The sequence below is a fragment of the Neolamprologus brichardi genome, chromosome 7, assembly GCF_056152115.1.
Source record: "Neolamprologus brichardi isolate AB-2024 chromosome 7, ASM5615211v1, whole genome shotgun sequence".
Taxonomy (NCBI): Eukaryota; Metazoa; Chordata; class Actinopteri; order Cichliformes; family Cichlidae; genus Neolamprologus; species Neolamprologus brichardi.
The window spans coordinates 8,439,336-8,463,809 of record NC_142110.1 but is presented as its reverse complement, the minus strand read 5'-3'; the positions used below and the strand labels follow the sequence as shown (position 1 = coordinate 8,463,809).

Genomic DNA, 24,474 nt, shown 5'->3' with positions numbered 1-24,474 from the left:
ACGGTTACAAGTAAAAATACTGAGTTAGAGTCTCAAGTAAAGGTAAAAATACTGAGTTAGAGTCTCAAGTAAAGGTAAAAATACTGAGTTAGAGTCTCAAGTAAAGGTAAAAATACTGAGTTAGAGTCTCAGGTAAAGGTAAAAATACTGAGTTAGAGTCTCAGGTAAAGGTAAAAATACTGAGTTAGAGTCTCAAGTAAAGGTAAAAATACTGAGTTAGAGTCTCAGGTAAAGGTAAAAATACTGAGTTAGAGTCTCAAGTAAAGGTAATAATACTGAGTTAGAGTCTCAAGTAAAGGTAATAATACTGAGTTAGAGTCTCAGGTAGTTGGATAGGGAATTGGTTATTTTGTGAGTTAGAGTCTCCATTGGTCTAAAGATTGCATCTGTGTTGGTCATTTTGCGAGTTAGAGTCTCCAATGTCCATAACGTTGCATCTGCCTCAGTCATGCTCTTGTTTTTTGGGTGTTGTCTGTTGTTTAAAAGTATTATAAATTTTGTTAGAACGGTGGTTAGAGTCCACTAAGAGGCGCATAGCCCGGAGGTTACGCTCCCTCCTGGCCGCGGACGCGCGACCTTGACCTGTCGGCGAACAGGGTTAGTTCAGTTGGCTTGACTGTGGGGTACAGGGCATCCTGGAACAAGCTAGGAGTTAGAGTCTCCTTATCTGCGCTTTTTTGGACACTTTAAATTGAGTTAGGGACTTTAGAGATGAGGCCAGATACAGTTAGAGGCTGATACTGGTTAATTGATTACAAAAAAGTTGGACTTTCTTCGGTTGGACCCGTTATCTTAAATTTGTCAAAATTGTGTAGGCGCTAAAACTTTCAGGCCTGAGAGTGATTGTAAATATAAGACGTCTTTGTAAAATAAGATAGAGAGTTGAGTGTGAAACGAGGTTGTGTGTGACGACAGTGCGCTGCGAGCTATTTTTAGATAGTGTGTGAACATGCAAATGAGGTGGCTGCTGTGAAGCCCACAGAGGACTTCCTGTTTAGCGGGTTATTGAGTTTTATATACGTATGATTTGCAAACAATGATACATGCCTGTAATTAAAACGCTGATTTTGCTGATTATAATATTATAAATAAAGTTTTGAATGACTACGGTGAATGTTTAATGTTTGGCTGAGTTTTGATATGGGAGAGACGGCTTCGCAGCTGCTGGGGGTAAGTGACCGGAAACTTGCATGCCCATAAAAGGCAACTGCCTGACTGTGTGAACTATGCACCAAGAGAGAGAGTAAAATCTAGGCAGATGAACCAAATGGATGTTTTAAGAAAAATAGTAAATGAATGTTTTAGTCTCTTAATACAGGTGGATTTCTCTCAACCAGGAGACCTGAGTACAGCAGCAAAAGGATAGATTAACAAAATTGGGATGACAGACAGGCCAAGCTCTGGCTCAAAATTTTACAGTTTGATCTCTCACTTTGTCCCCACCCGAAAAAGAAGCTTAAAGGACATCTTCTCCTCCAGTTATCGGTTACCATCACGGAAATTTTCAGGCAAGTTTTTCACTGAATTGTTTTTGGCACCATGTGTCCCTGAATCTCACAAGCAAGCTCTAATTCCTGGCTGAAGACATGGAATGCTGTTATTTAAGGTGGGAAATCAAAATTTGGGAAACAAAATTAAAAACACACACAATTAGAGAAATGCCTTGTTTGAGAAAAAGTTAAAATAACCCACCCACAAACGCACACACACACAATGAAGAAACAGCTTACATTCATGAACACGTGAAGATTTTCCAGCAAGCTTAAAGCAGCAAAACTTAACATACACCTGATGTTAAATGATAAAGTCTATCCACTACTAACAAATAAACTCTCTGGGTTGCAGGACAACAACTTGACTTCAAAAAGACAGACACTGGTAAATCACAAACCAGTGATGAAACAACAAATTTAGTAGTTAAAAGAGTCAAATTGTGACGTTTTCCTATGATTGATTAATTAATCAATCAATTAATTAATTTCACCTCCTCACTACGTACGACTCTGGATACTGTAGCTCCAGTGAAAACTAAGGTCTCTAATCAGAAGTACATGACCCCGTGGTATAATTCTCAAACACGTACCCTCAAGCAGACGACTCGTAATCTGGAGAGGAAATGGCGTGTCACAAATTTAGAGGATCATCATTTAGCCTGGAGAAATAGTTTGTTGCTTTATAAGAAAGCCCTCCGCAAAGCCAGAACAGCTTACTATTCGTCACTGATTGAAGAAAATAAGAACAACCCCAGGTTTCTCTTCAGCACTGTAGCCAGGCTGACAAAAAGCCAGAGCTCTTTTGAGCCAACCATCCCTTTAACGTTAACTAGTGATGACTTCATGAACTTCTTCACAAATAAAATTTTTATCATTAGAGAAAAAATTACCAATAATCATCCCATAGATGTAATATTATCTACAGCTACTTGTAGTTCCATTGATGTTAAGTTAGACTCTTTTTCTCCAATTGATCTTTCCGAGTTAACGTCAATAATTACTTCCTCCAAACCATCAACGTGTCTTTTAGACCCCATTCCTACAAAACTGCTCAAAGAAGTTCTGCCATTGATTAATTCTTCGATCTTATATATGATCAACCTATCTCTAATAATCGGCTATGTACCACAGGCCTTCAAGGTGGCTGCAGTTAAACCTTTACTCAAAAAGCCATCTCTAGACCCAGCAGTCTTAGCTAATTATAGGCCAATCTCCAACCTTCCTTTCATATCAAAAATCCTTGAAAGAGTAGTTGTCAAACAGCTAACAGATCATCTGCAGAGGAATGGTTTATTTGAAGAGTTTCAGTCAGGTTTCAGAGCTCATCACAGCACAGAAACAGCTTTAGTGAAGGTTACAAATGATCTTCTTATGGCCTCTGACAGTGGACTCATCTCTGTGCTTGTCCTTCTTGACCTTAGTGCAGCATTCGATACTGTTGACCATAATATCCTATTAGAGCGATTAGAACATGCTGTAGGTATTACAGGTATTGCACTGCAGTGGTTTGTATCATATCTATCTAATAGACTCCAATTTGTGCATGTAAATGGAGAGTCCTCTTCACACACTGAGGTTAATTATGGAGTTCCACAGGGTTCAGTGCTAGGACCAATTCTGTTTACATTATACATGCTTCCCCTAGGCAGCATCATTAGAAGACATAGCATACATTTTCACTGCTATGCAGATGACACCCAGCTCTATCTGTCCATGAAGCCAGATAACACACACCAATTAGTTAAACTGCAGGAATGTCTTAAAGACATAAAGACTTGGATGGCCACTAACTTTCTGCTTCTCAACTCAGATAAAACTGAGGTCATTGTACTCGGCGCTGAAAAGCTTAGAAATTTGGTATCTAACCAGATTCTTACTCTGGATGGCATTACCTTGGCCTCCAGTAACACTGTGAGGAACCTTGGAGTCATTTTTGACCAGGATATGTCCTTCAACGCACATATTAAACAAATATGTAAGACTGCGTTCTTCCATTTGCGCAACATCTCTAAAATTAGAAATATCCTGTCTCAGAGTGACGCTGAAAAACTAGTTCATGCATTTATTACTTCCAGGCTGGACTACTGCAATTCATTATTATCAGGATGTCCAAAAAACTCACTGAAAAGCCTTCAGTTAATCCAAAATGCTGCAGCAAGAGTACTGACAGGGACTAGAAAGAGAGAGCATATTTCTCCTGTTTTGGCTTCCCTTCATTGGCTTCCTGTTAAATCCAGAATTGAATTCAAAATCCTGCTCCTCACATACAAGGTCTTAAATAATCAGGCCCCATCTTATCTTAATGACCTTGTAGTACCATATCACCCTATTAGAGCACTTCGCTCTCGCTCTGCAAGCCTACTTGTTGTTCCTAGAGTATTTAAAAGTAGAATGGGAGGGAGAGCCTTCTGTTTTCAGGCCCCTCTTCTGTGGAACCAGCTTCCAGTTTGGATTCGGGAGACAGACACTATCTCTACTTTTAAGATTAGGCTTAAAACTTTTCTTTTTGCTAAAGCATATAGTTAGGGCTGGACCAGGTGACCCTGAATCCTCCCTTAGTTATGCTGCAATAGATGTAGGCTGCCGGGGGATTCCCATGATGCATTGAGTTTTTCCTTTCCAGTCACCTTTCTCACTCACTATGTGTTAACAGACCTCTCTGTATTGAATCGTATCTGTTATTAATCTCTGTCTCTCTTCCACAGCATGTCTTTATCCTGTCTTCCTTCTCTCACCCCAACCGGTCGCAGCAGATGGCCGCCCCTCCCTGAGCCTGGTTCTGCCGGAGGTTTCTTCCTGTTAAAAGGGAGTTTTTCCTTCCCACTGTCGCCAAAGTGCTTGCTCATAGGGGGTCATATGATTGTTGGGCTTTTCTCTGTATCTATGAAGCGCCTTGAGGCGACATTTGTTGTGATTTGGCGCTATATAAATAAAATTGAATTGAATTGAATTGAATTGAATTGAATTAATACAAGAGATTACTGAATGAAATAAAATTCGTTTTTGAATTATTAAACATGATCTTAAGAATTTTAACGTATACCTGTGTTGTCCTGTCAATTTGGTGGGTTAGGAGTTGATTATATAGTGAGAAAAAACAAAAAAAAGGGGGGGAGAAGGCTGACACAGGGCCTGGCCCCTCTCTGAATAACACAGCCAAAACAACATCATTTTCCTGTTCGTCTGTTTTTGTTTTGTTTTTGTTTTTTCTCTTTATGCTTAATTACAGGCTGCTTTGTCGGCCCGGAAAGCCGAGGCTGACCTGGACTCCTGCTCTCCCCTCTACCATCTTTGCTCTCCCTTCTACCATCTTTGATGTGACCCTGACCAAATGCTACAGCAGCTGGACCCACAACAACAACCTGAAAATGTCAACAGTGCTGCAGGAAAAGATCTCATGAAGCGGAGACGGAGAACGTTAAACCCAAGGCCCGTTTCACTACACGGGGGAGATTTCTAGACAGCTTCAGCTGACAGAGCTGTGACGAGACGCCTGTTAAGCCCGGATGAAAAGTGAGGCCGAGCAAAAGAATGCTGACCTTAACAACTCTGCATTAAAACTGTGCAGGACAGTGACGGACCAACACGGAAGATCGGGCAGCAAAAAGGGCGTGCCAGAGACACGAGGAGTAACTGAGGTCAGAAGGCACCTCAGATTGGACAAAAACAGCAGAAGAACATAAGCTGAAGGCACAGGTGTCGGGGCTCAGCCAGGAGCTGACCTCTGAGAAGAGCCGAACAGCAGAGCTGCAGAAGGCCGTGGAGCAAAGCAAGGAAAACATCAACAAACTTCAATCTGACATATACGGAAAAGACTCTGAGGTTTCTGCCCTCAGTGAGAGCTCAAGACATCAGAGCAGAAACTGAGCATGGCTCAGGAGGAGCTGGCTGCTAATCGAACCCATCAGTCAGGCTTAGAGTCCCAGATACAGGACTTTAAATCAGGCCAGAGCTTGCTGGAGCAGGAGGTTGCCAAACCTGACGAGAAGCTCCAACAGCAGGAGCAAACCCTGAAGGGGCTACAGAAGCAAAAAAGGGTCAAGTTAAGGAGAAGCTGGACAAGGAGAAGATGCAGGACACTGGAGAAAAGGACTGCCTCAATTGTGGCCAGAACCAGTATGGAGAGAACTTTGGGCAGCAGCACCAATGGACGCAAACGGACTGAAAAGGGGGAGGCAGGACCCCAGAGCGCGCTTCAGGCCATGGTTTACCCAGAACACCAGAACAGGAAAGTGATGAACACAAACACACACATTTACATACACTGACTCAGAAGCAAGAGAAACACACATATGAACACATATGCACTTGTTGATTGACTGAGAAATGATACACACACACGCACACAAATCGAAATGCTGATTCAATTCACTGAGAAGTGATCCACACACACACACATACATACACATGTTTGTACAATGAAGAGTGATACACACACGCTGATGCAATGAAGAATGCTTTGCTAACAAATGCTATGCTGATACGCAAAATGCTGCACACAAACGTCCAAATACAGAATTTGTTACAACAACAAGAAGCCATTGATTGTTAATTGGTTAAATGCATTTCATGTCACCCAGAGGGCATTTGTGTAGATTTAGGGGACAGGGTCTAGAGCAGTTTGGTTATGAAAACAATGTCTGTGAGTGATGTCTGTTTATGGCTCAAGGCCTCGACTGAATTGTTTACTGTGCTTCGCACAGCCTGATAAGGAGCAGTGGTACAGAGTGAAAATGATGAATTAACGGTGTGGGCCTTACTTCGGAGCGCCACATTTTTGTGATTGAGATTTAATTGAAGGAGGAACACACTAAATAAAATAAAATAAATAAAAATAAAAATAATAACAATAATAAAATATAAAATAAAAAGAAGAAAAGGGGGCTAGCCCTTGGATTTACGTAAGCATCCCACATGTATTTAATACAATTGCCTCAGGCTTTAAAGATCTGTACAAAATTCAACAGGAAATCATAGCTTCCCTGTATTTCCTACATTGTTGGCATGCTGGTGAGTGCTGTTGCTCCACAGTAAGAAGGTCCTGGGTGCAAGTCCACAGTCTGGTTAGTTTGCAGTGGTTTCTCTCTGGGTATTCTGGTTTCCTGCCACAGTGAAAAGTCATGCAGCTGTTAGAGCTAGGTTAATTGATGATTTTAAATTATCTGTGAATGTAAGTGTAAATGGTTGTTTGTTTCTAGGTGATAGACTGGTGACCTGTTCGGGGTGCACCCTGCCTCGTAACCTATCACTTTAGAGTTATTTCCCAGCCCTCGTGCAATTAGGATAAAGATAGGAGGATGGTAGTTGTTGTAGACCCATTCAATTTTTATGGTAATCAGAATTTAGACTTTGTTGAACCGTAGGCAATATGAAGACAACATGTAGTATTTAAGGGACCAAGTAGAATTTGGATAAAAGTTATTGAAATAGTGTTGAAATAAAATGACAGAATTGTGAAGGATTAAAATATTCCAGGAGCTCAACTTACTCCATCTGAACATGTCTTAATCGTGTAATATGAACTCAAAATGCACAGGTTAACTGAAAATGAAAAGGTTGTGTTGATTTAACTCAGTTGTTTAAGTTTTTACCAAAGCAAAACATTTGTGTGCAACTGGTGTCCACTATTGAATCAAATAAGTCCAACACGTTTTTGTCAGTGCAAAAGAAGTTACGGTACCTGTATGCTTACACAATATTGTCCCTGGACAGAGAAAAACTTTCTGGTGAAGTTTTGGTTGATTTTGGGTTTTGCTTAACACTAGGTTGATTTTATCAGTGAGGTTTGGATTGTTTTCTTTCTCTAAGAGAGAGAAAGATGGTTTTATGCTTGGACATGTTTCCAACGGGCCCCAGTATTTGTTATTATATGAGTATTTTATTGGTTACGTTTGTTTTTGCTTTTGTTACAGTGCACTGAAATAAGAACATCTGAGAGGAGTGATCCACCGGTGGTGATATTTTAGTATTTTGTGAGTTCCTGATTTAACAAATCAGCTCTTTAATCCAGGCCTGAGAGATTGAACTCTAAAGCGCTATAAAACATTCTTACTGAAAACAGTTGCAAAGTATTTTTCTCCATGATTATAATGGGCTTGGGAGAAATTCACTTATATGGGACATTGATCACATGAGAAGTCCTGAGGCTAAAAGGATTGCAGCGAGTCAATCCAGTCAAAAAAAACAAGGAACTGTTTTCCTTTAAAAATGATGACGTCATCTTGCTGGTGATGGAGCCTCGAATAGGTTGCGTGTGAGACTCCATTATCAGCAATATCTGGTATGAATGTGTGTGAATGTATGCATGTGACTGGACTGTGATGGACTGACGACTAAAAGTTTTAACTGACTTGATACTGAGACAAGAACGATACCGACTTTAGGATTAGTAAATGCTCACAAACAATTCACCCAGCCTGTAACAGAAGGGTGGATGTTTTGTCTTGCTTTGTTTTGTTTTTGCAGGAGTAGAAGGAGGACAGAGACTAAAGGGGGAGGCTGTAGCTTCACATGAGTGTGAACTGCAGACTTAACCCTTTGGTTGCTAATTTTGAGTTACTGATGTTTCCATCAAGAAAATTGTGTTTTATTAGCTGTGTTTCGATTAATGCAGCACATTATATTGTTGGGAATGTTAAATGCTAAAGTGAAGAGAAGCTTTGATTTCATTCAAGACTGAATATGTTATTATTATATGTTGGTTTGACATATACCGCAGTTAAATCTGGCGCTGCTACTCGGTGCTGTCGGGTTATTAACCCCGCCACTGCCGCGCAGTTTTCTGCTGCTTTTAATCAGCTCGGCGGCCCTTCTGACTTTGTTTCCTCTGATACAGAAGAGCTAAATTCCTGGTTTTATTCTTGTTGTCAAAAAATCATGGACTCTGTGGCTCCTTTAAAAACCAGGCAGCCTAAGGCTAAACCTGAGCCTTGGTTTAATGAGAGCAGTCGTGCTGTTAAGAGGGAATGTCGTCGAGCAGAACGGAGATGGAAAAAGGATAAACTGCATGTATCATTTCAAATTCTCAAAGACTGCTGGCATCGCTACCAGAACACTGTTAAAGAGGCAAAAAGGGAATATTTTGCAAATATTATTTCTTCCAACTGTTATAACCCACGTGTGTTATTTAGGACCATTGACACTGTTCTTAATACTCCATTGAATGTCTGTCTGGAAGTTTCTCCTGAGATTTGCAATGATTTTCTGAACTTTTTTATTGAAAAGGTTGTCACCACCAGGGCTCTTATCACAGCTCCTGAATCTGACCCCTCTGTCTCTGTCCCTTGCGCTGCTGTTTTCACTCAGTTTGAGCTTGTGACGCTCTCCACTTTAGAGGATGTGGTTCGCCATATTAAGCCCACAGGTTCCCCACGGGATCCTGTCCCTCCACAATTCTTTAAAGAAATTTTTCCTAGTATACGACAGTATGTCCTTGAAATTATTAACAGCAGTCTGTCTTCTGGTATGGTTCCTGCAAATTTCAAACATGCAGTAGTGCAGCCACTGCTTAAGAAACCTGGCCTTGATCACACAGTTTTAGCGAACTATAGGCCTATTTCCAAGCTGCCTTTAGTCTCCAAGGTTTTAGAGAAAATTGTTTTTAGTCAACTGAAAGATTTTATAGATGATAATGGCATCTTTGAGGTTTTTCAATCAGGTTTTAAAACCCTTCACAGCACAGAATCTGCATTATTAAGGGTTTTTAATGACATCCTTCTGGCATCTGATTCTGGTAACCATGTTGTTCTTGTCTTGCTTGACCTAACTGCTGCCTTTGACACCGTAGACCACAATATTCTAATTTCTCGATTACATGATGTAGTGGGTATTGGTGGAACTGCACTTAATTGGTTTAGGTCTTATTTGTCAGATAGAACTTTCTCTGTCAGCCTTCTTGGTTATGAATCGTCTTCTGCTCCTCTGTCATGCGGCGTCCCACAGGGCTCAATTTTAGGGCCACTGCTCTTTTCACTGTATCTATTGCCTCTGGGTTCTATCCTTAGAAGGCATGGGATCTCATTTCATTGTTATGCCGATGACTGCCAAATTTATTTGCCACTAAAACACAAGGATGGCATCTCCATAAAACCTCTCTTGACATGTCTAGATGAAATTAAAGCTTGGTTGGCTCTAAACTTTTTAAATTTTAATGAAAAGAAAACAGAAGTGTTGGTGTTTGGACCCAGTGGTCCCTGTGAGTCCTCCTCTGTTGTTTTAGGATCCCTGGAAGTCTATTTTAAACCTGTTGTTACTGACCTTGGTTTTAAGTTGGACAGTGATTTTAAATTGGACAACCAAATCAGAGCAGTGGTGAAGTCCAGTTTTTATCATTTAAGGCGACTGGCAAGAGTAAAATCTTTTCTTTCGAGGCAGCATCTTGAAACAGTGATCCATGCTTTTATTTCTTCCCGCCTGGACTACTGTAACTCACTTTATGTGGGGGTCAGTCAGTCATTGCTCTCACGTCTGCAGCTGGTTCAAAATGCGGCTGCACGACTCCTAACAGGAACTCGAAAAAGAGAGCATATAACCCCCGTGCTCGCCTCTCTGCACTGGCTGCCTGTGTCTTTTAGAGTTAATTTTAAACTTCTTATGTTTGTTTTTAAATGCCTTCATAGTCTTGCCCCGCCTTACCTCTCTGAGCTTCTTCATCCCCACATACCCTGTCGGTCTCTCAGGTCAGCTGACCAGCTGCTCCTGGAGGTACCGAGATCCAGGAGGAAGCTCAGAGGGGACAGGGCCTTCTCTATTGTGGCTCCAAAATTATGGAATAATTTGCCCATGCACGTTAGAGAGGCCCCTTCACTGTCCACTTTTAAATCACGTCTTAAAACCCACTTTTATTCCTTGGCTTTTAACCTCAGCGAGACTTAGTTTCTCTTTTAATTGAAGTAGTTATTTAATGATTTCACTCTTATTTTATTTGGTTTTTACTTATATCTTATGTAATTTTATTTTACAGTTAAAATGTACAGCACTTTGTGTCAGCTGTGGTTGTTTTTAAAGTGCTTTATAAATAAAGTTGATGATGATGATGATGATTATTAACCATAGCAGGCCACTGTAGAAAAGCCAATTAACTTTGATAGAAAAAAAGTAAAAAAAGACTTCTATTAATGTCTATGAATAACAGGGGAATGATAGACTTGTCACATTTAAAATAGAGATATGTAATAACAAACACTGGTCCATGTCATTTAGGTTCTCCAGTGAAATAGTCAATAATTTAGAAAAGTAAGATAGAACCGACAGGGGCATGTGCTGAGATGTGGTGCCGCACAAGAACAAGAGCAAAATAAAGAAAAATTATTGTGTTTAGCTTTGATAAATTCAAATTAAAATGTACCATTACACTCAGAGGATCAATATGAAATTTAATATATGCAAATTTTGTATGAAGTACATGACTGATAACTGTTCTGTCCTGAGCTTTTGTTTTTACAGCACCCACTTGACCACACCAACAGTTTCTCGCCACAAAAAATGGGGAATTGCAAAGAATAGGGAGGAATATCATCAGAAGTGGGAAAGGTAAGCCCCGATGGGGGTGATAACATAATTAATTTCACGTATGGTCAAATTCTTAAAACTTGACCCAAATATGAAAAATTCTTCAAACATTTAGAGACAGAGTGGAGTTCTAGATAAACATAATGTAGCAAACCACATAAGGATGGAGCGTTGGAATCAATAAGATGGTGAAAAACACGCAGGAAAAATGTTGATCATGTTGATTATGTTTATTCCAGTGTGCAGGGATTGGCTAATCTGACCAGGAAATGTTATAAATGGATTGTCGGAATAGTCAGCGTTAAAGTCACCTTTGACAGTCCAGACTAAGATGGCGTTGGACATCTTTAGGGCAGAAAAGGGTTGGTGTGACCAAGGTGTGGTTTGGCTTGTTGTATGTATATTTCAAGATGATATGGCTCTGGATGGACCAGTTACCAGGGCATGGAAGGAGGACAGACTCATTAAATGAGGAGAAGGAATTTTCTGGGATTGGAGATCCTGTGGGTGAGTGGTTGACTAAAAGCATGCATAAAATTAAAGCTATTTTTTGTTATTGATTGATAATTGGCCACATTCACAGTTGTATTGACTTGTTGTGGACGCAGTCTACTTCATGTTTAAACACTCTAATTAGCAGATTGAAAATAGTGACATTAAAGGAAGAATATGCAGCGCCACCATGTCAAATGCCAGTGCCGGTGGGGCTCAGTGATGAATGAGGTGAGCTTGATGGCTGAATTAAAACATAGATTCCCGTGATGTGGTTAGTAAGGGATAAAAAGGGTGTGTTTTACTGTTATTTTAGCATTAGCATTATTGTTACATCAGAATCATATAACAAGCATTGCATTGAACATTTATTGAAGCTATTGACATATTAACATTTGTATTACAGTGATTGTTATAACCGGATGTTAATCTTCTATCTACAGGTGTCAAAAGTAGTCAACAAGTTCATGTTGAAGTGAAGTTCATAATAATACAGGTTTTGTTTGTAGACGATTGTGAAGACGCAGGCTCTGGGCGGAGCCAGGAGTTGAACAGATCTAATATGACAATTAAATTGATTTTATTCCCTAACACAGGATAACAAGACTGGAGCAACGACACTGGATAGGAGAAAGTCTGATACTTTCTAAGATATGAGGTCACTAACCTTTTCTTTTAATTTTCTAGCTTGGTTGAATTGACACATGTTAGAATTAGAAATGGCTAATTTGTTTTGATGTCTTTTATTAGAATGAGTGGGTTTAATCATTTTTATACATATCTTGCAAATGTGCTTATAATGAGTTGGCACTCGGTTTTTTGAAGGTCATAAGCTTCGTTCGGCGATAGTCCGGACTGATAAAGTGTAGGAAATGCCTTGAGTGCAGCGGGCTAAATGCAAACACGCTTACACACATACATACATTATAATTAGGATAAGTCCTTGGGACATTCTGAATATTCTAAACAAATTCTGAACCACGAAAAGATCAGTAGACAGCAACATTAGATTGTTAGAGCTAGGAAGAGAGGTGTTTTGGTTTTCTGTCTCTTACAGAGAAAGGAACAGACACCAGACGAGGTCACAGATATACGAGGATCCTTCGCAGCAGAGACAGATACGGTGACTGCTGAAACATCAACGGGGTTCAAGTGTCATGGCATTTTGGGCTCCAATTAGTCACCTCAAAAGGATGGATCCCATAAACACAGCAATAATCATGAAGGGGTTGACGGAAATCCGGGAACACCAGACTAACAAGGTTCGATAGGCTCTTGGGCGAAAGGGGAACACCTTTCTGTTCCTTTTCCTGGGGAACACAGCTGGGACCCCAGAATACACAGATCATTGTTTGAAATCGGGGCAGAATAATCCCCTGATCTGTGCAACGACTGAAGGGTTGTCTAACCCCTGAGGTTGAAGGAAACAAGAGCAGAGGATTACCCGACTGGAAGACACTGGTGCCTACAGCCATAAAATAAAGGTTAAAAGCTCCTCGGACAGAGGTTCTAGTCTGAGTACGTTTGGAGGGTATAAGGTAGCACCGAAATAAAGCTGTGGGAGAACTGGGGAGTGATGGGAGTATCATCTGTACCTACTGTTGTTGTTGTAATAAAAGTTTTTCTTGCATCTGAACTGCGCAAACACAGAGGTCATCTCACATATGGTTCACCCAACAGGGGGACAAAGGGCCTCAGGAGTAAGGAGAAATGAACCTGGCAACACTGGATTGCAGGGTGTAAGTGAGCTCTTTAAGTCTAAAGAGCTCAACAGGGGGAATTGTCGGACTATAATATTATTTTATGCCATGTTAGACCCCTAATTAAAGATTGTGAATTATTATGTAGTTTTAGTTTGCATTATGCTCCTGAATTAGAAGAAGGTGATAACTATTACATTTGGTAAATTGATTTGCATTACATTAGACTGCTGATTTATTGTGAATGGATGATATTGTTTTATGATGCATTATACTGCTGAGTTATAAGAAATATTGTTCACAGAAAGTCATCGCCTTATTTGTCTGATTAGAAGAGAACAGAGCATACTGCCCCATCTCATCAGGAGCAGATAAACAGGGAGCCAAGGTCGTAGCTTAGGCGCTGTGTGAGAAAGATGTGAATGTTTAGGCTTTTATGATTAGGTGGGGGCCACTAGAGGCTATAAGAGTTTGATCAAGGCTCCACCATTTTGAGATCTGATGCTGTCTGCTGTATGGTGTCCATCTCCCACGCGTGTGTTCATTAAATCATCGTTTGACTTGACCCGGCCGGACCAGTGTGGTTATTTTGGTTTTCCTCCTGTATCCATTCCCAATATTTGAATCCGTAACACCTGTTCACCCACTAAGCTAAACTGGTACCCATGGTATCACTATTTAAATGGCAGAGAACATGAGATATTTTTAATTTTGCTTTTACTCTTTTTCCTCCCCTGGAGCGACTTCACATATCATTAAACTCTAAAGTGCTCAGTAAAACACTCTCACAAAAACTTCACATTAATTTCACTCCTTTGGAAATGAGTGTTGAAGAGCTGGACAACCAATTAGTTGAATAACATCTTTTGTCAGATCTCTGTATGCAGATTTAGACTGTTCTCAGGGACTCTGTAGAGTTTTTAAGTCACAGTTTTAATGCATTTAAATCTTCTTTTGTCTTTCTGACTCAGATGGAAAGCCCCAGTGGACTAAGTGAAGAGCCCTCGCCTTCACCCAGCCCGTCTGATCCAGAGAAAATGTCAGAATCTGAACCGGCAGATGCAGAAAGGTAAAGATTTTATGTGTTATACATGACTGTTTTTCTTTTAACAATATTTTTAATTTACAAATTTAAAAAACAAATAACCGGAGAACACTAGACGCCAAAGAACCAAACAAACAGCAAATCCAAACATGGCAAACCACCAATCCTAGTGGAATCTCTTTCATATTCTTCACTGACGAACACAGTGAAATGGTGCTCATTCTGCCTGCATGTGTCTTGTATTTATATTAAAATGTTGTAACTTGCCAGGAATTACATAAATTCACATTAAAATCTGAGTATTGGAAGCTCTCACTGCAATTTACGCTATAAATAAAGTGTAAATTTACACTAAATTGTGGTAAGAGCGGTGAAGCATGCTGTTTAATGCACGTATATGTTTAAATTATCCGGGGCAGTCCATGTGGCGTTGCACCACGTGTTTGACGTGTCACTGAGTGCTTGTTATATATGTTATATATTATTATAGCACTATGACTAAATAATGAGGGAAGTATTATGTATCACCACCATGATGAACACTTGTGGCAATAGTATGTATAGTACTCTGCACAGTGTGTGCATATTTGATGTGTATAGATGTTTTAAAATTATTACTCATGATATAACAATGTCCAGACATGTCCTGTAGGGACATGAGGAGGAAACGGTGGCAAAAGGAGCTATGTGAGGCTGCTAAAGGCAGTGGATCCATCACCAGACCACAGGCAACAATAACACATGTACCAGTTGTTGAACTGCAGAGGTATTCAAGTGTAAAAATAATAATAGCAAACACATTTGCAATGTTTTGGTTCTGTAACATTTTTTATCATTACTTTTTCATGGATTAGGTGCAAGAGTTGTTAAGTGTGGATAATTAAATAATAGGTTAATGTAATAGTAAATTGTGCCTTTTTCTCAGATCAACAGGAAGTGGAGAGTGATAGATGAGACGAAGCGATGGAAGGAGGAAGAGAAGCAAAGTGAGTGAGTCACAGGCAGAGCTTGGTTTATTTCCCACAGTTTTTTAAATCTGTTGCCTTATGGTTCCAAGCGTTGTCACTAATCTTTGCATTTTATTATTATCTTGTAACACTTGTTTTAGGGCTGTTCGATATAACGTATATATCAGATGACAATATAAAGACATCTATCATTTCATTATACGCTATTGTTTGTTTTATGGTATCATAAAATAAACAGTTTGTGCCAATATTTTTTTTTCACCGTTTTGATGGTCACTGTAGTGGCTATATTAATTTCTTAAAGTTCTCTCTTTCTCTAATATTTAATATAACCACACTATGGACGGACAAGAGCCTGTTTTTATGCGTTGTTTTTATGCGTTTTTGTTAGCAACAACGACGGTAAAACCCTTGCGTGACCGCTTGTTTGTTTTTTTCCACATAAACCTTTCAGAATAAAGCCCAAGATCCTGTTGAGACTTTTCAAAATAAACTGAATCACATGAAAGAGTATGCAGTGTTTGTGGATGAGAAGCAAAAAAGAGTCGTCAGGTGCTAAAAAGTAAACCTTAGACTCAAATGTTAGAACAGGCTTTTCCCCGCAGCACATAGAAAACGGCGGCTGTTACAACTTATGTCTAATAATGTATAGTTTCATGCATCGGTTAAAACATTAGACTCCAGGTACACGACGCCCAGCTGGTAACACTTCAAAACAGATTCACAGAAAATGTAAAGTGTTTGTGATTTATATCGTTATTGGGACGATAGATGTCTTATATCAGGATATGAGATTTTGGTCATATCGCACAGCCCTAACTTGTTTAATCCTATATTCCTATGTATTGTATACCTTGTCAGGTTTCATCTGCGTGCTCAGGTGATTAACAATATTACCATCGGTGCTGAAGATCCATTCTGGTGGTGTGCTTGTGGCTGGAATACACAGATATTTCCGTGCCATGTGGGACATTAACGGGAAATGTTCTTCATTCATTTTCCACCAAGCCAGTGGATCTTCTTCTGCATCTACGATCTCCTCACTGAGGTAACAGTCCATTTCTGTCTTGGCTCAGCATCAACAGAAATTCACTGCAGCCATTGTGATATTTGATGCGTCGTAATTTATTTCAGGCTATTTCGCAAATACATATTTTTGCGGCAATGTCATTCACAAACGCAAAATATTACTTCCTTAAGATCAAGCCTATATCAAAATTGTGTCATTCTTTTGGCCCATTGGAGTGCGGTAAGCCGTCATAGGCCCCTATTGGAAACTAAGAATATTACATGGAATTGCTTGTTTGGCAAAAAAAATTGGTAAATAATGTAATTTGGTTTTACAAAACAAAAACATGGAAAACTACAATTTTCATACATCACTCTGAACACACCATCCCCACTGTCAAATATGGTGGTGGCAGCATCATGCTCTGGGGGTGCTTCTTTCATAAGGGACAGGGAAGCTGGTCAGAGCTGATGGGAAGATGGATGGAGCCAAATACAGGGCAATCTTGGAAGAAAACCTCTTGGAGTCTGCAAAAGACTTGAGACTGGGGTAGAGGTTCACCTTCCAGCAGGACAATGACCCTAAACATAAAGCCAGTGCAACAATGTAATGGTTTAAAACAAAACATATCCATGTGTTAGAATGGCCCAGTCAAAGTCCAGATCTAAATCCAATCAAGAATCTGTGGCAAGATCTGAAAACTGCTGTTCACAAACGCTGTCCAGCTGATCTGACTGAGCTGGAGCTGTTTTGCACAGAAGAATGGGCAAAGATTTCAGTCTCTAGATGTGCAAAGCTGGTAGAGACATACCCTAAAAGACTGGCAGCTGTAATTGCAGCAAAAGGTGGTTCTACAAAGTATTGACTCAGGGGGCTGAATAATTACGCACACCCCACTTTGCAGTTATTTATTTGTAAAAAAAATGTTTGGAATCATGTATGATTTTTGTTCCACTTCTCACGTGTGCACCACTTTGTATTGGTCTTTCAAGTGGAATTCCAATAAAATTGATTCATGTTTGTGGCTTTAATGTGACAAAATGTGGAAAAGTTCAAGGGGGCCGAATACTTTTGCAAGCCACTGTATTTGCAAAAGTGATCCGACGTTTTCAAAGACGTCTGTTACCCACCAGCTCGATAGCTAGCCGGGTGCTCGAGGGTCACTAGAGCCGCCGAGAACGGTCTTTCGCTATTCAGGTTAAACGCAATGTTGGGACTAACGCGTTATTAAGTAATGCGTTACTGTAACTACGTTATTATGCCAAAATCAGGAACGCGTTAATCGTTACTGGGATTTAAATAGGGTTGTTATTTGTTACTTCTTGCGGTAGCTATCGCGGAGCTTCCACAGATTCAGTAACATTAGCAAGTGGTGGAGACGAGGAGGTGGATGAGGGAAAGGGGAGGCAGGAGAAGCAGGCGGCCACCTGTCCGAGTGTCAGGTGAACTGAACTTCAGGTAAGAAGTTATGACCTGCAGTCTATCTGGGTCAGATATAAACCAAGTTTAGTTGGATGTTATTTTTCGTTATGCTGACTTTTTCGTACTGGGTACTAGCTAGCATGATGGAGTTTCTGTACAGCTGGGTGGGTGCTATGATGTATAAGGTTAATTATTAGAGTTGCCAACCGTCCCCTAAAAAACGGAATCGTCTCTTCTGTTTCTACTTCACTCATGAAACTGATCAATGATCAGCTGATCGGCTTGTCCAAGTGCCGTCTCTCTTGTTTGTGTATCGGCCACTTTGCGCCAGAAAGAAGAAAGCAGCGGAGGTCGCGTTAAACAAAAGCAGCACGTTTAAGCTTGATCAGCTGTTGTTAGAATTTATTTAATATTACTTTCTAGTATCAGCTGATGTTTGCTGGAGCCACAGCTGTAAAAGCTGCTGGTCACTATATCGGTTTGGATATGTGGTGAGAGGGAAACATGAAGATGAAGCCAGGAGACGTCCTTACTAAATCATCAGAGCTGAACAGGTGATGGAGAAACAGGTTTACCTTTTAGGTGACATGAATGAGTTGAAGGAAAGTTATGAACTGTTTCTGAGAGACAAATAACACCAGGATCCTTTTTTTACGTAGCTGACAGCTGGTAACTGTGCAGGGGCAGGTCTAGCAAAGTTTTGCCAGGGGGCCAGGTAGGGCATTAACAGGAAGAGGGGGGCACAAAGAAATACTTTTCTTTCTTATTCTCATTTAAAATGTAAAAAGCGCACATGACGTTGTAGGGCTGGGCGATATGACCCAAAATGCATATCTCGATATTTTTTAGCTGGATGGCGATATACGATATATCTCGATTTTTTTTTTTTAAAGCCATAAGGTAAGAACAAAAAGAGAGTTCTTAGTCAAAGCTGTGTCCCAGATGTCACACAGGCACATTAACATACAGCATAGATGTACATGAAAAAAACTACTCAAAAATAAATGATGAGCATTTATTAAATAATAATGCTCCATAAATAAAAGAAAACTATGTTGTTTTTGTGCATAACAAAGAGCTCACAATTGTGCAGTCAAAATGTAAACTAAGAGACACTGAGCATAATAACAAAGACAGATTTCACAGCTGCTCTCTTTCCAAGTTCATGACTGACAGCCTGGAGTTTGAAATCCTCTTCATAACCGTGTCTCTTAACAGGTGCCATTTATGGTCCTTATACACACACAGTACGGTAATATTACGTTGAAGCACAGTACGTATCACTCCGCTAGGCTCCTCGGTAGCCGTAATGCTCCGATAATCCATCAAGCCGGTGCAGCTCCGTAGCTTATCAAAGTCGAACTAAAACATTTTTTGGCAGATTGCTGAGCGCCGTGTACCACATAAAATCGGTTCGCGGTCATCAAGCACAACCAGAATTCATACATAAGGCGCACTGTCGATTTTTGAGAAAATTAAAGGATTTCAGGCCGTGCATGGCGTTTGCGTGGTTAGCTCGTTTGCGTGGTTAGCTCGTTAGCGTGGTTAGCTCGTTAACACGTTGACGCCGTCCACCCCCACACACGGGGCGATGCGCAGTAACTCGTTAACGTTGATTTGCCGTGTCCATCTTGTCGCTGCTCCCCCATCGCTTCACCAGCGATGGGGAAGGAGGGGAGTTGTGTTCAGTGAAGGAGAGGCGAAGCCGAGTAACGTTGCGTAAAGACAAAAGCGGACCAAAGACAGGCAAACTTGTGGCTCCACAACTATAATTATAACGTAACATAGACTATATCGATATAAAAGATATTGTCACATCTTATATCTCGTATAAAAATATATCGATATTTTTAAAAAACTCGATATATCGCCCAGCCCTATGACGTTGTGACGTAGGCTAGAATCACGGCAGCAGTCGACTGTGGTCCAGTTGTGGGATTTCTCTTGTAGAAATATGCACATTATTTTTTCCTTTTTATTTGTAGGTGGCACAGTGCACTTGTGGCAAGTAAGAACGCTAGAAGACTGACAATCTTGCTGGGTATCCAGTTACGGAAGCAACACATTAACAAGAGAATTCTGAGTACAACCAAAGTTACTTTCCCTAGTAACTAGTTACGTTGAAAGTAACGAGTAACTTGAAGTAACTGAGTTACTTTTGATAGAAGTAATAAAACTAAGTTACTCATTTAAAGTAACTTACCAACACTGGTTAAACGTAATATATACGTCACTTAGATCATCTGAAAAAAAGTTTTTTTTCCAGTGTTTTATTTGTTCCGGAGTAAATCGGTTTGGCTGAGATTATTTATTTTAATAATTTAATAAATAATAAATTAATTTAATAAAATAATAATTATGTATTATTATTTATTAGATTAGATTAAATAAATAAATAAATAAAACTTTATTAATCCCTCGGGTGGGTTCCTCCTCGGCTTTCACACAGCTGAATAAACGTCAAACAGAAAACTGATTAAACAGAAGTGTGGCATGGTCGAGAATTTACACCAGTGTCCTACTATATTTTAGATAGCAAGGAGCAGACAGTGGTGACGCAAATCTGAAGGCTAGACCGTCCAATTTCACAGCCGTTTACTTTAATATGAATACCTTGTGTTAATTTAACATAAGTTTAATTTGCTGCCAAATAAAAACGTCTGTGTGCAACCACTGTTTAATGAAGTAAATTCAAAATGTTCTCTTGTTTTTGTTGTCCCTAGAGCACGCAGTGAACTCCACAAGAACAGAAACGGCAGAAAACAAACTGGGCTGGCTGTCTCAGCCACCCCAGACTTATTTAGACTTTTCTCTAGACTGAAAACAGAACTATGAAAACCTTCAGGAGACACATTATTTACATCATCATGGCCAAATTGTTCATATGAGGCTGAAATCATGAAGCGGTGGCCTCGTCATTCTCTGACCATAATCCAGCTAGGCAGGAGGCAGTCAAAGAGTGGTTAGGTCGAGGCGATGTGGAGGTGCTCACTTGCCCGCCCTGACAGAGATGTGGACGACGTGGATGATGTGGGCAGTGGTGGTGGTGACGTGGACAACATGGACATGCTTGACTGCCTCTGGAGCGACGTGGACGTACTCCCTGATGCTGCACCGGCATGAGAGACACGACAGACTACGCAAACAACATTGACACATGGGAGGCAAGAAACAGAACAAAAAATACTACTAAATCAAAGAACAGAAACTAAACGAGATACACTCAGTCTGGGGGGGGGCATAATTTAACGTAAAGGAGATCACAGTATAGTTATCACAAACTGGTATGGTTGGTGGGCCATGGTTGGAAAACAATATTACCGTTTTGTAAAGGGTAACTGGTTCAAGTCCAAAATTTTAGTAGGCCTCAAGTAGATCATAAGCTCAGTTCCACAGAAAACAACTGGGAAATTCACTTCAGTTGAAAATCATTGAGAAGGCCCATTAAGCTGCAGAAATAACAAGGCCCGCTGTGGCAAGACCTAAACATATATTAAGTAGGCGTTTTGCACCATGTGGCTTTTAACCACTAGTCAGAACCACATCAGGAGATGGTTCTGAAACAGGAGAAACGAGCTCCTCAGGTTCAGGAGCAAGATTCTCCAGCTGCAGAGGTTCACCAGTGATCTTGTGAACATCAGCTAATACTTTTTCTTCCTCCTCCCTTCTCAGCTCATCCTTAAGATTTTCAGTGATCTCTCTTTTCATTTTTAGATGTTCATAAAGTTCATCTATGAGATCTTGTTTATGAACAAGTTTGAAATTCTGCTTTTTGACTTCTTCTTCCAGCCAAAATATTTGTAGTGTCAGACTTCCTGTTGTCTTTGCTTGATACTCAAGATTTTGTAAACGTTTCTTGAGATTTGTGTTCTCTGTTTTTAACTTGTTTATCACAGCAGATTCCACCTGTGCAGTCCCTGTTAAGCTTTGAAAAGCCCCAGTAAGCTGCAGGTATTTTAAGGCCTACTGCGGCAACACCTAAACCTATTTTAAGAGGGACGGCCGTGGGCATTCGTATTGTGCCGCTAGAGGTAAAATTCTTGGACCGGCGCAAGACGGATGAAAGCGAAAGCATTTGCCAAGTCCTTTGTCCTTAAATACCCCCTCTTCACCTTCGCAAACACAGTTTTACTTGGAACATTTTCAGAAACAGCGAGTTGTGTTTTGCAAACCAGAAACCTTTCAGAAAGGGACTATTTTTAAACTTAAACAATTAAGCAAACATTTTTTCTTGTCGACACTTTGCATTAAACCTTTAAAGAATTATGTCACACGAAACATTTAATAATTGACAGTCTGACAGAGAGATTCGAGAGGAATCACAAAGACTGTATGGGATGATGGAGAGAGAAATATCGGAGCCTAGGGAGCTTCAAATGAAAATACAAGAACTCCAGTTGGAGTTAAGCACCCTAAAGCGCAAAAAGAATTATTACAAAAAAAATTACTATCGCTTTAAAAATGAGCGTGAACAGAATAGTACAGATGCGCATGAAAGGAATTTCCATTTTAGGGAAAGCATGGTTGAGCTTGAAAAAGTGACTCAACAGTCAGATGACATCAAAGCTCTAATTGTTGCAGAGAATAAAAATTTGCAAGCAGAGCTTAGAACCTTTCGGATGATGCCCCATGAATTTCAGGAAAAGGAAGCATCTCTGCTTGAGCAGAACAGCAGCATTGCTGCTGAGTTGTCTCAAATTGAAAGTGAGCGAAATGAACAAAAGAAAGAGAACGCAGATCTCAAGGAAGAGAGAGAGAGACTTGAGCACCAAGTGGGAGAAGCTCACCATAAAATAACAAAAAAAGAAGAGATAATAGAAAACAGAATAGAGAAATAGATCACAAGACAGAACAGATAGTTGAGCTGAAAAAAGAAATATGTATTCTTCAGTGTAGGGTGAGACAGGCACTGGATGAAAAACAGTCACAGGTGGAATCTCTGGAGGCTAAAATGCAGGAACAGGTTAACACCATTCAGACGATGCACCATGACTTTCTGGAAAAAGAAGAATATCTCCTCGAGCGTAACAGCAGCATTGCTGCTGAGTTGTCTCAGATTGAAAGTGAGAGAAACGATAAAAAGAAAGAGAATGCAAAACTCGAGAAAACTTTAGAGACTCTTGAACAGAGACTTGAGCACCAAGTGGGAGAAGCTCACCATAAAAGAATTAAAAAAAGAAGAGATTATAGAAAAACAATATAGGGAAATAGTTCGCAAGACAGAACTCACAGTTGAGCTGAAAAGAAAAATTTGTACTCTTCAGCATCAGGTGAGACATGCACTGGATGAAAATCAGTCACAGGTGGAATCTCTGGAGGCTAAAATGCAGGAGCAGGTAAGCACAATTCAGAGGATGCACCATGACTTTCAAGAGAAAGAAGAATATCTCCTTAAGGAGAACAGCAGCATTGCTGCTGAGATAAAAAAAAATTAAAAACAGAGAACACAAATCTCAAGAAACATTTAGAAAATCTTGAGTATCAAGAAAAGACAACAGAAAGTCTGACACTACAAATATTTCTGCTGGAAGAAAAAGTCAAAAAGCAAAGTGTCAAGATTGTTCATAACGAAGATCTCATAGATGAACTTTATGAACATCTAAAAATGAAAAGAGAAATAATTAATAATCTTAAGGATGAGCTGAGAAGGGAGGAGAAAGAAGAAATATTAGTTGCTGTTCACAACATCACTGGTGAACCTCTGCAGCAGGAGAATCTTGCTCATGAACTTGAGGAGCTTGTTTCTCCTATTTCAGAACCATCTCCTGATGTGGTCCCGACACAGGAGAATCTTGCTCCTGAACCTGAAGAGCTTGATTCTCCTGTCTCAGAACAGCCTCCTGAAGGGGTTCCGACTAGTGGTTTATGGCGTCATGGTGTCAAACGCCTACTTAATCATGGCCCCAGTTCAGAGAGAAAACCCACAAAATGGAACCGGAGTCCTATTCCATTATTCCTAGACAACTGAGCAGCAATGCTGCTGTTCTGCTCAAGGAGAGATCCTGCCTTTTCCTGAAAGTCACGGTGCATCCTCTGAATGGTTTTAACCTCTGCGCGCAAATTCTCGTTCTCTGCCACAATCAGATCTTTGATGTCATCTGACTTTTGAGTCATTCTTTTAAACTCTTCCATCTTTTCGTCAAATTTTCTCATCCATCTTCTCATGCACATCTACTAGCGAAGCCTGACAGGTAATAATGAGGAGCATATTTTTAACAAATGCACTCAAAGCTTGAAAGCTTCAACTCAACATCTGATTAGTGATTGGTTATGATGATGCTCAGGGGCGCGACTCATCTTAGATCGACAATACAGCCAAACTCATTGGAAAGAGCTTTCGACACCATCTACAAGCCAGCTTTCATCCTAAACCAGTGGTTCTTAACCTTGTTGGAGGTACCGAACCCCACCAGTTTCATATGCGCATTGAACCCCTCTTTAGTGAAAAATAAAATATGATTTTTTTCAAATTCAAGACATAGATATGGGATATTGGTGCACAAAATGAGCCGTGCATGTCACGGTGGAGGCTCTGCCGAACCCCTGAGACCGACTCACCGAACGCCTAGGGTTCGATCGAACCCAGGCTAAGAACCACTGTCCTAAACTGTCTCCCTTTTAAGCGCTTTCCTTAATGTTTAAATTGTTCTCATGACAAACTGAATGGATCTGTTTAAGCTCATCTCTTGAGCGATGGAAATTATTTTTATAATAATTCTTCTTGAGGTTAACGGTGCTCAACTCCAGCTGGAAATCTTAAATTTTCTCTTGAAGTTCCATAGGCTCAGATATTTCTCTCGCCACCGACTCATACAATCTCAGTGATTCCTCTCAA

The 24,474-nt window shown here is 40.2% G+C and overlaps 1 pseudogene; it reads left to right on the top strand.

Annotated features, from left to right (window-relative positions):
• Positions 1-22,159: 22,159 nt before the first annotated feature.
• On the top strand, positions 22,160-24,201 carry LOC148101936 (uncharacterized; annotated as a pseudogene).
• Positions 24,202-24,474: the final 273 nt, after the last annotated feature.